At 42.0% G+C, this 14435-nt stretch overlaps 1 protein-coding gene across 1 annotated transcript in view; it reads right to left on the bottom strand.

Moving 5' to 3' along the window:
* The window catches only part of WDR27 (WD repeat domain 27), a 73199-nt gene extending 58833 nt beyond the window's left edge, over positions 1-14366 (bottom strand). Inside the window, 2 exon segments of the mRNA XM_036872102.1 lie at positions 7252-7344; positions 14229-14366. The gene's annotated coding sequence lies outside the window, so the exon portion shown is untranslated.
* Positions 14367-14435: the final 69 nt, after the last annotated feature.

The raw sequence follows: 14435 nt of genomic DNA, 5'->3' as shown, positions 1-14435 counted from the left end.
CTGTGCCTCCTTCTACTGTGTTTTGAAAGCATAAACATTTCAAGAAACAGATGAAATAATATATCAAAAGTCACAATTGTTTCAAAATTTTTAAGAATCCACCCATCAAACTGTGATAAACTGTATGGTATTTGTCTTATTTCAACTGTCTTAATCTCTTCTGTAATTCCTATAGAATTTAGCACCATGATTTGCAAATAGTACTTCCATAGATATTAACATGTAGATTTGTGTTTATCAATAATACATTATACCATTTAATTCTTACAATAACCCTTTAAAATGGTTATATTTTTTCCCATTTTCCAGAGAACAAAATCATAAAGATTAGAAAGTGATAAGACTCGTCAGTGGAATCGCCACACCTACACTTTGTGACTCGTGGTGGGTGGCACCTCCACCAGGTGCTTTTATGTAACCTCACAGCCCATCTGGTCCCAGAAAGCGTTGCCTCAGCAGAGAAGGAAACACACTGAGGGGAGGAGTGTGGGTCTGTGGTCTGCCACTCAGGGCCACCTCAGTGGCTTGGCATCTATGCCCACAGTGGCAGGTGACCATGCTCGGAGCTGCCACCTCCAAACCTACTCACCCTATTTATTCTGACTTGAACCCCAAGAGGATTTGCCAACCCTCGGGACCAAATGCACGGTTTGGGCTGCTCTCTCCCAGGACATAGATGTGGTTTTCCTTTGCACTGAGTTGCAGCCCATCACAACTAATTCTAACCAACAGGCTGAGCAGAGCCCAGGACAGAACTCTGGACAGACAGCTGAGCTGGCATACAGTACGAAGGAATATCACCCTGAGTGTAAGAAACAGACCATTTTAATTTTCAGGGACTAGACAAACACTTGGAAAATAATAGCAAAAACCAATGAATTTCAGATGGATTGCAGGTTACCAAACACCATTAAAAAATAAAAAACAACGAAGGGTTCAAGATGGCGGAGTAGAAGGACGTGCGCTCACTCCCTCTTGCGAGAGCACCGGAATCACAACCAACTGCTGAACAACCATCGACAGGAAGACACTGCAACTCACTAAAAAAGACACCCCACATCCAAAGACAAAGGAGAAGCCACAATGAGACGGTAGGAGGGGCACAATCACAGTGAAATCAAACCCCATAACTGCTGGGTGGGTGACTCACAAACTGGAGAACACTTATACCACAGAAGTCCACCCGCTGGAGTGAAGGTTCTGAGCCCCACGTCAGGCTTCCCAACCTGGGGGTCTGGCAACGGGAGGAGGAATTCCTAGAGAATCAGACTTTGAAAGCTAGTGGGATTTGATTGTAGGACTTTGACAGGACTGGGGGAAACAGAGACTACACTCTTGGAGGGCACACACAAAGTAGTGTGCACATCGGGACCCAGGGAAGGAGCACTGACCCCATAGGAGACTGAACCAGACCTACCTGCTAGTGTCGGAGGGTCTCCTGCAGAGGTGGGGGTGGCTGTGTCTCACCGTGAGGACAAGGACACTGGCAGCAGAAGTTCTGGGAAGTACTCCTTGGCGTGAGCCCTCCCAGAGTCTGCCATTAGCCCCACCAAAGAGCCCAGGTAGGCTCCAGGGTTGGGTCACCTCAGGCCAAACAACCAACAGGGAGGGAACCCAGCCCCACCCATCAGCAGACAAGAGGATTAAAGTTTTACTGAGCTCTGCCCACCAGGGAAACACCCAGCTCTATGCACCACCAGTCCCTCCCATCAGGAAATTTGCACAAGCCTCTTAGATAGCCTCATCCACCAGAAGGCAGACAGGAGAAGCAAGAAGAACTACAATCCTGCAGCCTGTGGAACAAAAACCACATTCACAGAAAGAGAGACAAGATGAAAAGGCAGAGGGCTATGTACCAGATGAAGGAACAAGATAAAGCCCCAGAAAAACAACTAAATGAAGTGGAGACAGGCAACCTCCCAGAAAAAGTATTCAGAATAATGATAGTGAAGATGATGCAGGACATCAGAAAAAGAATGGAGGCAAAGATCGAGAAGATGCAAGAAATATATAACAAACACCCAGAAGAATTAAAGAACAAATGGAGATGAACAATACAATTACTGAAATGAAAAATACTCTAGAAGGAGTCAACAGCAGAATAACTGAGGCAGAAGAACAGATAAGTGACCTGGAAGACAGAATGGTGGAATTCTCTGCCGTGGAACAGAATAAAGAAAAAAGAATGAAAAGAAATGAAGACAGACTAAGAGAACTCTGGGACAACATTAAATGCAACAACATTTGCATTATAGGGGTCCCAGAAGGAGAAGAGAGAGAGAAAGGGCCCGAGAAAATATTTGAAGAGGTTATAGTCAAAAATTTCCCTAACAGGGGAAAGGAAATAGCCACCCAAGTCCAGGAAGCACAGAGATTCCCAGGCAGGATAAATCCAAGGAGAAACACGACAAGACACATAGTAATCAAACTGACAAAAATTAAAGACAAAGAAAAATTATTGAAAGCAACAAGGGAAAAATGACAAATAATGTACAAGGGAACTCCCATAAGGTTAACAGCTGATTTCTCAGCAGAAAGTCTACAAGCCATAAGGGAGTAGCACGATATATTTAAAGTGATGAAAGGGAAGAAACTACATCCAAGATTACTCTACCCAGCAAGGATCTCATTCAGATTCGACGGAGAAATCAAAAGCTTTACAGACAAGCAAAAGCTAAGAGAATTAAGCACCACCAAACCAGCTCTACAACAAATGCTAAAGGAACTTCTCTAAGCAGGAAACACAAGAGAAGAAAAGGCCTACAAAAACAAACCCACAGGGCTTCCCTGGTGGCACAGTGGTTGAGAAACTGCCTGCTAATGCAGGGGACACGGGTTCGAGCCCTGGTCTGGGAAGATCCCACATGCCACGGAGCAACTAGGACCGTGAGCCAGTTACTGAGCCTGCACGTCTGGAGCCTGTGCTCCGCAACAAGAGAGGCCGCGATAGTGAGAGGCCCGCGCACCGCGATGAAGAGTGGCCCCCCACTTGCCACAACTAGAGAAAGCCCTCGCACAGAAGCAAAGACCCAACACAGCCATAAATATAAATAAATAAATAATTTAAAATAGCTTAAAAAAAAACCCATAACAATTAAGTAAATATTAATAGGAACATACATATCAATAATTACCTTAAACATGAATGGATTAAATGCTCCAACCAAAAGACACAGACTGGCTGAATGGATACAAAAACAAGATCCATATATATGCTGTCTACAAGAGACCCACTTCAGACCTAGGGACACATACAGACTGAAAGTGAGGGTATGGAAAAAGATATTCCATGCAAATGGAAATCAAAAGAAAGCTGGAGTAGCAATACTCATATCAGATAAAATAGACTTTAAAATAAAGAATGTTCCAAGAGACAAGGAAGGACACTACATAATGATCAAGGGATCAATCCAAGAAGATATAACAATTATAAATATTTATGCACCCAACATAGGAGCAACTCAGTACATAAGGCAACTGCTAACAGCTATAAAAGAGGAAATTGACAGTAACACAATAATAGTGGGGGACTTTAACACCTCACTTACACCAATGGACAGATCATCCAAACAGAAAATTAATAAGGAAACAGAAGCTTTAAATGACACAATAGACCAGATAGATTTAATTGATATTTATAGGACATTCCATCCAAAAACAGCAGATTACACTTTCTTCTCAAGTGCACATGGAACATTCTCCAGGATAGATCACATCTTGGGTCACAAATCAAGCCTCAGTAAATTTAAGAAAACTGAAATCATATTAAGCATCTTTTCTGACCACAACACTATGAGATTAGAAATCAATTACAGGGAAAAAAAAACACAAACACATGGAGGCTAAACAATTCGTTACTAAATAACCAAGAGATCACTGAAGAAATCAAAGAGGAAATCAAAAAACACCTAGAGACAAATGACAATGAAAACACGATGATCCAAAACCTATGGGATGCAGCAAAAGCAGTTCTAAGAGGGAAGTTTAGAGCAATACAAGCCTACCTCAAGAAACAAGAAAAATCTCAAATAAACAATCTAACCTTACACCTAAAGGAACTAGAGAAAGAAGAACAAACAAAACCCAAAGTTAGTAGAAGGAAAGAAATCATAAAGATCAGAGAAGAAATAAATGAAAAAGAAACAAAGAAAACAATAGCAAAGATCAATAAAACTAAAAGCTGGTTCTTTGAGAAGATAAACAAAATTGATAAACCATTAGCCAGACTCATCAAGAAAAAGAGGGAGAGGACTCAAGTCAATAAAATTAGAAATGAAAAAGGAGAAGTTACAACAGACACCACAGAAATACAAAGCATCCTAAGAGACTACTACAAGCAACTCTATGCCAATAAAATGGACAACCTGGAAGAAATGAACAAATTCTTAGAAAGGTATAACCTTCCAAGACTGACCCAGGAAGAAATAGAAAATATGAACAGACCAATCACAAGTAATGAAATTGAGACTGTGATTAAAAGTCTTCCAACAAACAAAAGTCCAGGACCAGATGGCTTCACAGGTGAATTCTATCGAACATTTAGAGAAGACCTAACACCCATCCTTCTCAAACTCTACCAAAAAATTGCACAGGAAGGAACACTCCCAAACTCATTCTATGAGGCCACCATCACCCTGATACCAAAACCAGACAAAGATACTACAAAAAAGAGAATTACAGACCAATATTACTGATGAATACAGATGCAAAAGTCCTCAACAAAATACTAGCAAACAGAATCCAACAACACATTAAAAGGATCACACACCATGATCAAGCAGGATTTATCTCAGGGATGCAAGGATTCTTCAATATATATGCAAATCAATCAATGTGATACACCATATTAACAAACTGAAGAATAAAAACCTTATGATCATCTCAATAGATGCAGAAAAAGCTTATGACAAAATTCAACTCCCATTTATGATAAAAACTCTCCAGAAAGTGGGCATAGAGGGAACCTACCTCAACATAATAAAGGCCATATACGACAAACCCACAGCAAACATCATTCTCAATGGTGAAAAACTGAAAGCATTTCCTCTAAGATCAGGAACAAGACAAGGATGTCCACTCTCACCACTATTATTCAACATAGTTTTGGAAGTCCTAGCCATGGCAATCAGAGAAGAAAAAGAAAGAAAAGGAATACAAATTGGAAAAGAAGAAGTAAAACTGTCACTGTTTGCAGATGACATGATACCGAGAATCCTAAACATGCCACCAGAAAACTACTAGAGCTAATCAATGAATCTGGTAAAGCTGCAGGATACAAAATTAATGCACAGAAATCTCTTGCATTCCTATACACTAATGATGAAAAATCTGAAAGAGAAATTAAGGAAACACTCCCATTTACCATTACAACAAACAGAATAAAATACCTAGGAATAAACCTACCTAGGGAGAAAAAAGACCTGTATGCAGAAAACTATAAAACACTGATGAAAGGAATTAAAGATGATACCAACAGATGGAGAGATATACCATGTTCTTGGATTGGAAGAATCAATATTGTGAAAATGACTATACTACCCAAAGCAATCTACAGATTCAATGCAATCCCTATCAAATTACCAATGGCATTTTTTACGGAACTAGAACAAAAAATCTCAAAATTTGTATGGATACACAAAAGACCCCGAATAGCCAAAGCAGTCTTGAGGGGAAAAAACAGAGCTGGAGGAATCAGACTACCTGACTTCGGACTATACTACAAAGCTACAGTAATCAAAACAATATGGTACTGGCATAAAAACAGAAATATAGATCAATGGAACAGGATAGAAAGCCCAGAGGTAAACCCACGCACCTATGGTCAACTAATCTATGACAAAGGAGGCAAGGATATACAATAGAGAAAGACAGTCTCTTCAATAAGTGGTGCTGGGAAAACTGGACAGCTACATGTAAAAGAATGAAATCAGAACACTCCCTAACACCATACACAAAAATAAACTCAAAATGGATTAGAGACCTAAATGTAAGACTGGACACTATAAAACTCAGAGAGGAAAACATAGGAAGAACACTCTTTGACATAAATCATAGCAAGATCTTTTTTGATCCACCTCCTAGAGTAATGGAAATAAAAACAATAAACAAATGGGACCTAATGAAACTTAAAAGCTTTTGCAAAGCAAACTACAAACGAGATAAAACGACAACCCTCAGAATGGGAGAAAATATTTGCAAACGAATCAACGGACAAAGGATTAATCTCCAAAATATATAAACAGCTCATGCAGCTCAATAGTAAAAAAAAACAAACAACCCTATCCAAAAGTGGGCAGAAGACCTAAATAGACATTTCTCCAAAGAAGACATACAGATGGCCAAGAAGCACATGAAAAGCTGCTCAATGTCACTAATTATTAGAGAAATGCAAATCAAAACTACAATGAGTTATCACCTCACACCATTTAGAATGGGCATCATCAGAAAATCCACAAACAACAAATGCTGGAGAGGTGTGGAGAAAAGGGAACCCTCTTGCACTGTTGGTGGGAATGTAAATTGATACAGCCACTATGGAGAACAGTATGGAGGTTCCTTAAAAAACTAAAAATAAAATTACCATATGATCCAGCAATCCCACTACTGGGCATATACCCAGAGAAAACCATAATTCAAAAAGACACATGCACCCCAATGTTTATTGCAGCATTGTTTATAATAGCCAGGACATGGAAGCAACCTAAGTGTCCATCGACAGACGAATGGATAAAGAAGATATGGCACATATATATAATGGAATATTACTCAGCCATAAAAAGGAACGAAATTGGGTCATTTGTAGACACGTGGATGGATCTAGAGACTGTCATACAGAGTGAAGTAGGCAGAAAGAGATAAACAAATATTGTATATTAACGCATATATGTGGAACCTAGAAAAATGGTACAGATGAACCGGTTTGCTGGGCAGAAATAGAGACACAGATGTAGAGAACAAATGTATGGACACCAAGGGGGGAAAGTGGGGGGGGGGGGGAATGAATTGGGAGATTGGGATTGACATGTATACACTAATATGTATAAAATGGATAACTAATGAGAATCTGCTGTATAAAAAAAATAAATTAAATAAAATTCAAAAATTCAAAAATAAAATAAAATAAAATAAAAAACAAAGAGAAAAAGTATCGAAAAAATCTGAAACAATAAAGACAAAGAATCAACATCCTGTCAATTGAAGAAAAACGCACAACCTGAAAGTTGAGAGTTAAGTTTTATTCGGGGAACTTACTGAGGACTATAGCCTGGGAGGCAGCCTCTCACATGGGTCTGAGGACCTGCTCCGAAGTGGTCAGGGAAGAGCCAGGATATACAGGAGTTTTTGCTGAAAAAAAAACAAAACAAACAAATGAACAAGAAACCTGTAGTCGAACAATGAAAGATTACTGCTAATCACAAAGAACAGACATCTGAAGTTAATGCTTTTCATGCTTTTATATACATAGGAAGATGCAAGAGTCTAGGCTCGTTGAAATCATTCCTTAGGTATGCACCTTACCTACCTAGGGCCAGTACCCTGGTTTTCCCCATCCTGAGTCCCCTCAGGGTGCACGGTGGCAGACGGCTTAATGGCAGACAACATTCATTGTTTACTGGGATGGCAAGTGACATTCTTTATCAACTATCCTTAAAAATTAGAGAGCTATTATAAATAAGTGAGAAAAAGCTTAAAACCCATTATCCTGCAGCCAGGAAAACATCCCTTTTGAGTCTAAAATCTGTATGATTTCTTTCCTTCTGCTAACTTTGAGTTTTGTTTGTTCTTCTTTCTCTAGTTCCTTTAGGTGTAAGGTTAGATTGTTTATTTGAGATTTTTCTTGTTTCTTGAGGTAGGACTGTATTGCTATAAACTTCCCTCATAGAACTGCTTTTGCTGCATCAAATAGGTTTTGGGTTGTCATGTTTTCATTGTCATTTGTTTCTAGGTATTTTTTTATTTCTTCCTTGATTTCTTCAGTGGTCTCTTGGTTATTTAGCAGCGTATTGTTTAGCCTCCATGTGTTTGTATTTTTTACAGTTTTTTTCCTGTAATTGATATCTAGTCTCATAGCGTTGTGGTCAGAAAAGATACCTGATACAATTTCAATTTTCTTAAATTTACTAAGGCTTGATTTGTGAGCCAAGATATGGTCTATCCTGGAGAATGTTCCATGTGCACTTGAGAAGAAAGTGTATTCTGTTGTTTTTTGGATGGAATGTCCTATAAATGTCAATTAAGTCCATCTTATTTCATGTGTCATTAAAAGCTTGTGTTTCCTTATTAATTTTCAATTTGGATGATCTGTCCATTGGTGAAAGTGGGGTGTTAAAGTCCCCTACTATTATTGTGTTACTGTCAATTTCCTCTTTTATGGCTGTTAGCAGCTGCCTTATGTATTGAGTTGCTCCTATGCTGGGTGCATAAATATTTATAATTGTTATATCTTCTTGGATTGATCCCTTGATCATCATAGAGTGTCCTTCTTTGTCTCTTGTAATAGTTTTTATTTTAAAATCTATTTTGTCTGACATGAGAATTGCTACTCCAGCTTTCTTTTGATTTCCATTTGCATGGAATATCTTTTTCCATCCCCTCACTTTCAGTCTGTATGTGTCCCTAGGTCTGAAGTGGGTCTCTTGTAGACAGCATATGTACGGGTCTTGCTTCTGTATCCATTCAGCCAGTCTGTGTCTTTTGGTTGGAGCATTTAATCCATTTATATTTAAGTTAATTATTGATATATATGTTCCTATTACCATTTTCTTAATTGTTTTGAGTTTGTTTCTGTAGGTCTTTTCCTTCTCTTGAGTTTCCCGCCTAGAAAAGTTCCTTTAGCGTTTGTTGTAGAGCTGGTTTGGTGGTGCTGAATTCTCTTAACTTTTGCTTGTCTGTAAAGTTTTTAATTTCTCCATCAAATCTGAATGAGATCCTTGCTGGGTAGAGTAATCTTGGTTGTAGGTTCTTCCCTTTCATCACTTTAAATATGTCCTGCCACTCCCTTCTGGCTTGCAGAGTTTCTGCTGAAAGATCAGCTGTTAACCTTATGGGGATTCCCTTGTATGTTATTTGTTGCTTTTCGCTTGCTGCTTTTAATATTTTTTCTTTGTATTTAATTTTGATAGTTTGATTAATATGTATCTGGGTGTGTTTCTCTTTGGGTTTATCCTGTATGTTACTCTCTGTGCTTCCTGGACTTGGGTGGCTATTTCCTTTCCCCTGTTAGGGAAGTTTTTGACTATAATCTCTTCAAATATTTTCCCAGACCCTTTCTTTTTCTCTTCTTCTTCTGGGACCCCTATAATTCGAATGTTGGTGTGTTTAATGTTGTCCCAGGGGTCTCTGAGACTGCCTTCAATTCTTTTCATTCTTTTTTCTTTACTCTGTGCCCTGGAAGTTATTTCCACCATTTTATCTTCCAACTCACTTATCCGTTCTTCTGCCTCAGTTATTCTGCTATTGATTCCTTCTAGAGTATTTTTAATTTCAGTAATTGTGTCGTTCATCACTGTTTGTTTGCTCCTTAGTTCTTCTAGATCCTTGTTAAATGTTTCTTGTATTTTCTCCATTCTGTTTCTGAGATTTTGGATCATCTTTACTATCATTACTCTGAATTCTTTTTCAGGTAGGTTGCCTATTTTGTCTTTATTTATTTGGTCTTGTAGGTTTTTATCTTGGTCCTTCGTCTATAACATATTTTTCTGTCGTTTCATTTTTTTTTTTTTTGATGGGTGGAGCTGTATTCCTGTCTTACTGGTTGTTTGGCCTGAGACATCCAGCACTGGAGTTTGCAGGCAGTTGGATAGAGCCGGGTCTTGGTGCTGAGATGAGGACCTCTGGGAGGCCTCACATCGATTAATATTCCCTGGGGTCTGAGGTTCTCTGTCAGTCCAGCAGTTTGGACTCGGAGCTCCCACCACAGGCGCTTGGGCCCGACCTCCGGCCTGGGAACTGAGGTCCCACAAGCTTTGTGGAAAGAAAGAAAGAAAGAGAGAGAGAGAGGGAGGGTGGGAGGGAGAGAGAGAGAAAGAAAGAAAAAGAAAGAAAGAAAGAAAAGAAAGAAAGAAAGAAAGAAGCCGTACAATATCAAAGAATAGAAAACAAAATAAAATTAGAAAGATAAAAAACATATTAGGAAAAATAAAACTATAATTGAAACAACCGGTCGCTCGGGGTTCCTCCTATCCCCTTTGGTGTCCGTGGTCCCCCACCGGTGCCTGGTAGGTGCCCTAGTTGTGCGGAGACGCGAATTCCGCAGCCTCCTAGTACGCCTTCTTCTCCTGCTAGTTTTTCACCAAAAAACCCCTTCCACTTTCTCCCTACAGCCAAACCACATTTCCTGGCCTCTCTGGAAGTCACACAACCCAGCTGAACGCAGGGAGAAGTTGCAGCCCTACGCACAGCTCGGCCCCAGCGGCACGAGCCTCCGTCCACCGGAACACCAAGAGACAGCGCGCTTAGTGGAAAGCACCTGGTCACCTGAGCTGCTACCCAGTAGGGCTCCCCTGACCAGCAGCACTGGGTTGGAGTGGTGAAAAGCAGGAAACGAACTTCTACTGTGTCAGGCCCTGAAACGTGAGATTATTTGCAAAAGCCTGCCCAGACGCACGCAGAACCCGGTGTGCAGATGGTCCACGGTGACGGAGCATCTGGTTAAACTCCACTTTGTAATGACCTGGAAGGCAGACCCCTCTCTCTGATCCTGTAGCCCTCAAGGAAATGATGGGAAAGAACCAGCATTGGTAGCCCACACTTAAAGTTGGCTCAAGCAAGCAGAAACGAGTGGAAACAGAAAGTATCCAGAAGCCTGGGGGCTTCAGGGAGGCAAACTGGAATGGGTTGCCCCTCAAAGCTCCAAAGAGACCAGGGACCATCTAGACTCAGCCTTCCCGGAAAGGTCAGGTCAAGGAAGGTTACCTTCCCACTCAAGCCTTTAGTTTCCCATAACCTCCAGGTCTTAGCCATTCAGTTTCAAGAGAGACAGGAGAGCAAGTGCGCACAAAGAAAAGAAAAAGTCAGGATTGAACAGCACACCCGGCGGGACGGAGGTAGAGCTGCCGGCTGGCAGGCGGCGCTGACAGGATGAACACAGCCAGGAGCCCACGTGCTCCTGGGAGAGCCAGGAGGCCGGAGAAAGGGCACAGCAGGCACGACGGCTGACTGCTTAGGACTGAGCGTCTCTGGGCCCCCGTCTCCACGGCTGCAGGAGAGGGACCACGGCAGCCCCCTCCTCACAGACCACTTTACACGAGGCCATGGAGGGGAAGGTCTGAGGGGAGGACCACAGGCTTCAGAAAACCACCGTCCGGTCCCCAGGCAGCAGAGTCAGGGTCCACTTGGGAACCTCCTCCAACACCCACTCCACCTGATTTCAGCACTGCTGTGGACCTGTCTCCCGTAGGAAGGGGAGAGTCTCCGGAGGGGGAGCAGTTCATGGGTCACGGGACCATGAGGAACCACGTCTGGGCCTGACGGGGAGAGCAGTGCATGCTGGGAGTCCTCTGTGTCCTGCTGGCTGCCCTGCCCAGGTTGTGCCCCGGGGAGGTGGGTTCTCCTTGTGGGCTCAGAGCCGAAGCGGACTTCTGGCTTTAGTCAGATAACGGAGGCTGCCCCTGTTCCCCAAACCATTCCCTTCCCTTCTGGAAACTACAAGATCCAGCTTCCCTTGGAGCTAAGTGCCACCACATGGTTGAGTTCTGGCCAGGGCAGCAGGAACAAGGGAGTATGTGGGATAAGCAACGTAGGCCACTTACAACCCAGCCCAGAAAACCCTCCCACCCGACTCTCTTCCCTCCCCCCACCCCCTGGCTAGATGGAGAGGCCTTGGAGGGCCTGCTGAGGAGGGACCCACCAGACGGAGAGATGCTGAGGCGCGGCATCCGGCCCCAACAGCCACAAGGACCCTGTGGGCAGGACACATGCTATTATCTGTCAGGGTCCTCTGCCTCTGCACTAGTCTACCCACACTGACAGAAATCCTTTAACCTTTTTCATGTACAAAAGCAATACAATGCAAAATATTTAAACAATGCAAAAATAATAGAGTTGGCCTTTCCCTCTCTACCTCCCCTCCTTGCTGTGTCTTCCCCGTGGAAAATCAATGTAAGAGTCCAATATGCGCATCACAGGAACAAGTCTCAGAGGACACACTACAGTTAGTTTCTAATAAGGTTCTCGTGTATCTCAGGCTACAGAAGCACCTTAGGAAAATCTGGAGACAGTGGCTGCTAGAGAGACCATTGTTTTAAAGTTAAGTCAGTAAATCCCAGACAGCTAGAGGCTGTACATTCAAGACCCTTTCACTGATACAGCAGAGCATGTAAATTGCACAAAATTAGAAAATCCAGACTAGAAAAAAAAACAAGGGGCACCACTGTTAAAACCTTGCACATCTCCTTCTGTTTTTTTTTTCTTTGTATAAATGTGTATATGTATATTTTTTAGAAAGAGAAAACTACTCCCTTTTGAGTAAAAAAGATCATAATCTTTCTCTTTTAGCAGCTAAGCCAGCCAGAGATGTGCCAATTTATTCTTGAGTTAGGAAAACATAGTGTGGTAGTCAGACAGCAGGTTGAGTGCCCACAGGCAGCATAATTAAAGTACCCTTAATGGCTTACTTTGTAGCAAAAGGAAATATAAAGTTCTCCACATTCGCCAAAACCAGAGACAGGTTCTAATTCTAGCTCCTCTGAGGACAGAACTAGTATAAAAATGGAGCAATGGCTGATCACGGAGGTATGGGAACACTACCAAATTATACTCAGGCATTCCCGTGACTTTAAGTCCTTTCTTAAGTTATTAAACACTTTAAAAGGTATTACTACTCTTTATATTTAGCTGCTTAATTAAAAAAAATTGATACACTCTTTCTGTTGGTCAGGCTGAGGAAAGCCTGATTTTACAAACCTGTGGTTCTTGAAACACAAATTTTGTACTTTTATGACATGTGAATGAAGAACGTTGTCTGCTGTATCAGTAAACACAGGATGTCACAGCCATCAAACCATCACATTACAGCATCCCAACGGTGCGCCCTGAGGGGACTCAGGATGAGAAAACACAGGACACTGGCCCTAGGTAGCTGAAGTGCATATCAAAGGAATGATTTCAGTGAGCCCAGACTCTTGCATCTTCCCATATATAGAAAAGCACTAAATTCCTTAACCTGAGATATCTGGTTTTCTTTAATTGACAGTAATCTTTTGATGTTCTGACTACCTGGTCTTTGTTACAAAAATTCCTACATATCCTGGCCTCCCCCTTGCCTCTTCACAGCCGTCCCTCAGAGTGATCTGAGAGTCCTGTCTCCTGAGCTTGAAGTCCTCAGAATGTCCACCGAATAAAACATAACTCTCACCTTTTAGGTTGTGCATTTTTTTCAGTCCACACCACCATGACTTGTTAGGCAAGCACAAATCATTGACTACCAATAGCAGTAATGATGCTGAAGTTTTAAAGTCAATCTATTCCAATGATTTAAAATAGATCCAGATGTATCTCTATAACCTACACACTCCCTTGTATTCCAGTCTGATATGCTTTCTTGACAGGAAAATGTTAAACTTGGGAACAGCCCCGGTTCAGTGGGTGTCACAGGTAACCAGATACTTCTTGCAGGAGGAAGTGTTGAGGTCCACTAGTGCCATCTCATCATCAACCCAAACCAGTAACTACCCACCTGGATACAACTTCTCCTAACTTCAGGCAAATCAACCCCCCTAAAAATAATCAGCCTTAAGTCTGTCATGTCTCTTTTACATGCCCAAAGGTGACAGCAAATGTAACTATTCAATGCAGCAACAGACACATTCTTTAACCCAACACATGACAATCTCCTTAGCAACATGACCAACCCACATCTTGTAGCTACTTGGCAGAGTTCAGGTTCTGTAGAAAGGAGCACAAGGGTCATTGCCTGTTTTTAATATTTACACTCTACCTCTTTCCACATAAGTGATTCAGCAAGTTCTAAAATGAAACACAGGAATTGGAATCAACACGAAAGTGTGATACTAAAATGCACATAATCTTTCTTAGGAGAATCTTTTCCAATGGCCAACAGGCGTCCATTAACACCATATTCCAAATTAACAAAATAAATCCTGAATATAAATACAACTTCAGTTTGAAGCTTCTCTTAGGAGCATTTCGAGAAGTAACACGGTTACGAGAAACAGAGAACAGGTACCAGGTGCCCGGACAACGGTCCCTCGGGCGCACCTGTTTCTCACCTGGGGACCCTCTGGGACCTGACGCTGAACTCGCCAAGTGGACGCGCAATCCAGGTGAGCACCCGGCGGCGTAGGACCAGCGCCCCGCCCCCGTCGCCCTGGTTACGAGTCCCCGCAGCTCGGCGCCCTCACCACCTCGGCATTCTCGCGAGAACCCGGAGTCTACGCACTACCCCATTTCCGGGCTTTGCCTCACTTCCGGGCGCC

Source organism: Balaenoptera musculus, chromosome 12, assembly GCF_009873245.2.
Source record: "Balaenoptera musculus isolate JJ_BM4_2016_0621 chromosome 12, mBalMus1.pri.v3, whole genome shotgun sequence".
NCBI lineage: Eukaryota > Metazoa > Chordata > Mammalia > Artiodactyla > Balaenopteridae > Balaenoptera > Balaenoptera musculus.
Note: the sequence above shows the minus strand (reverse complement) of the source record. Positions and strands in the feature narration are given on the sequence as shown.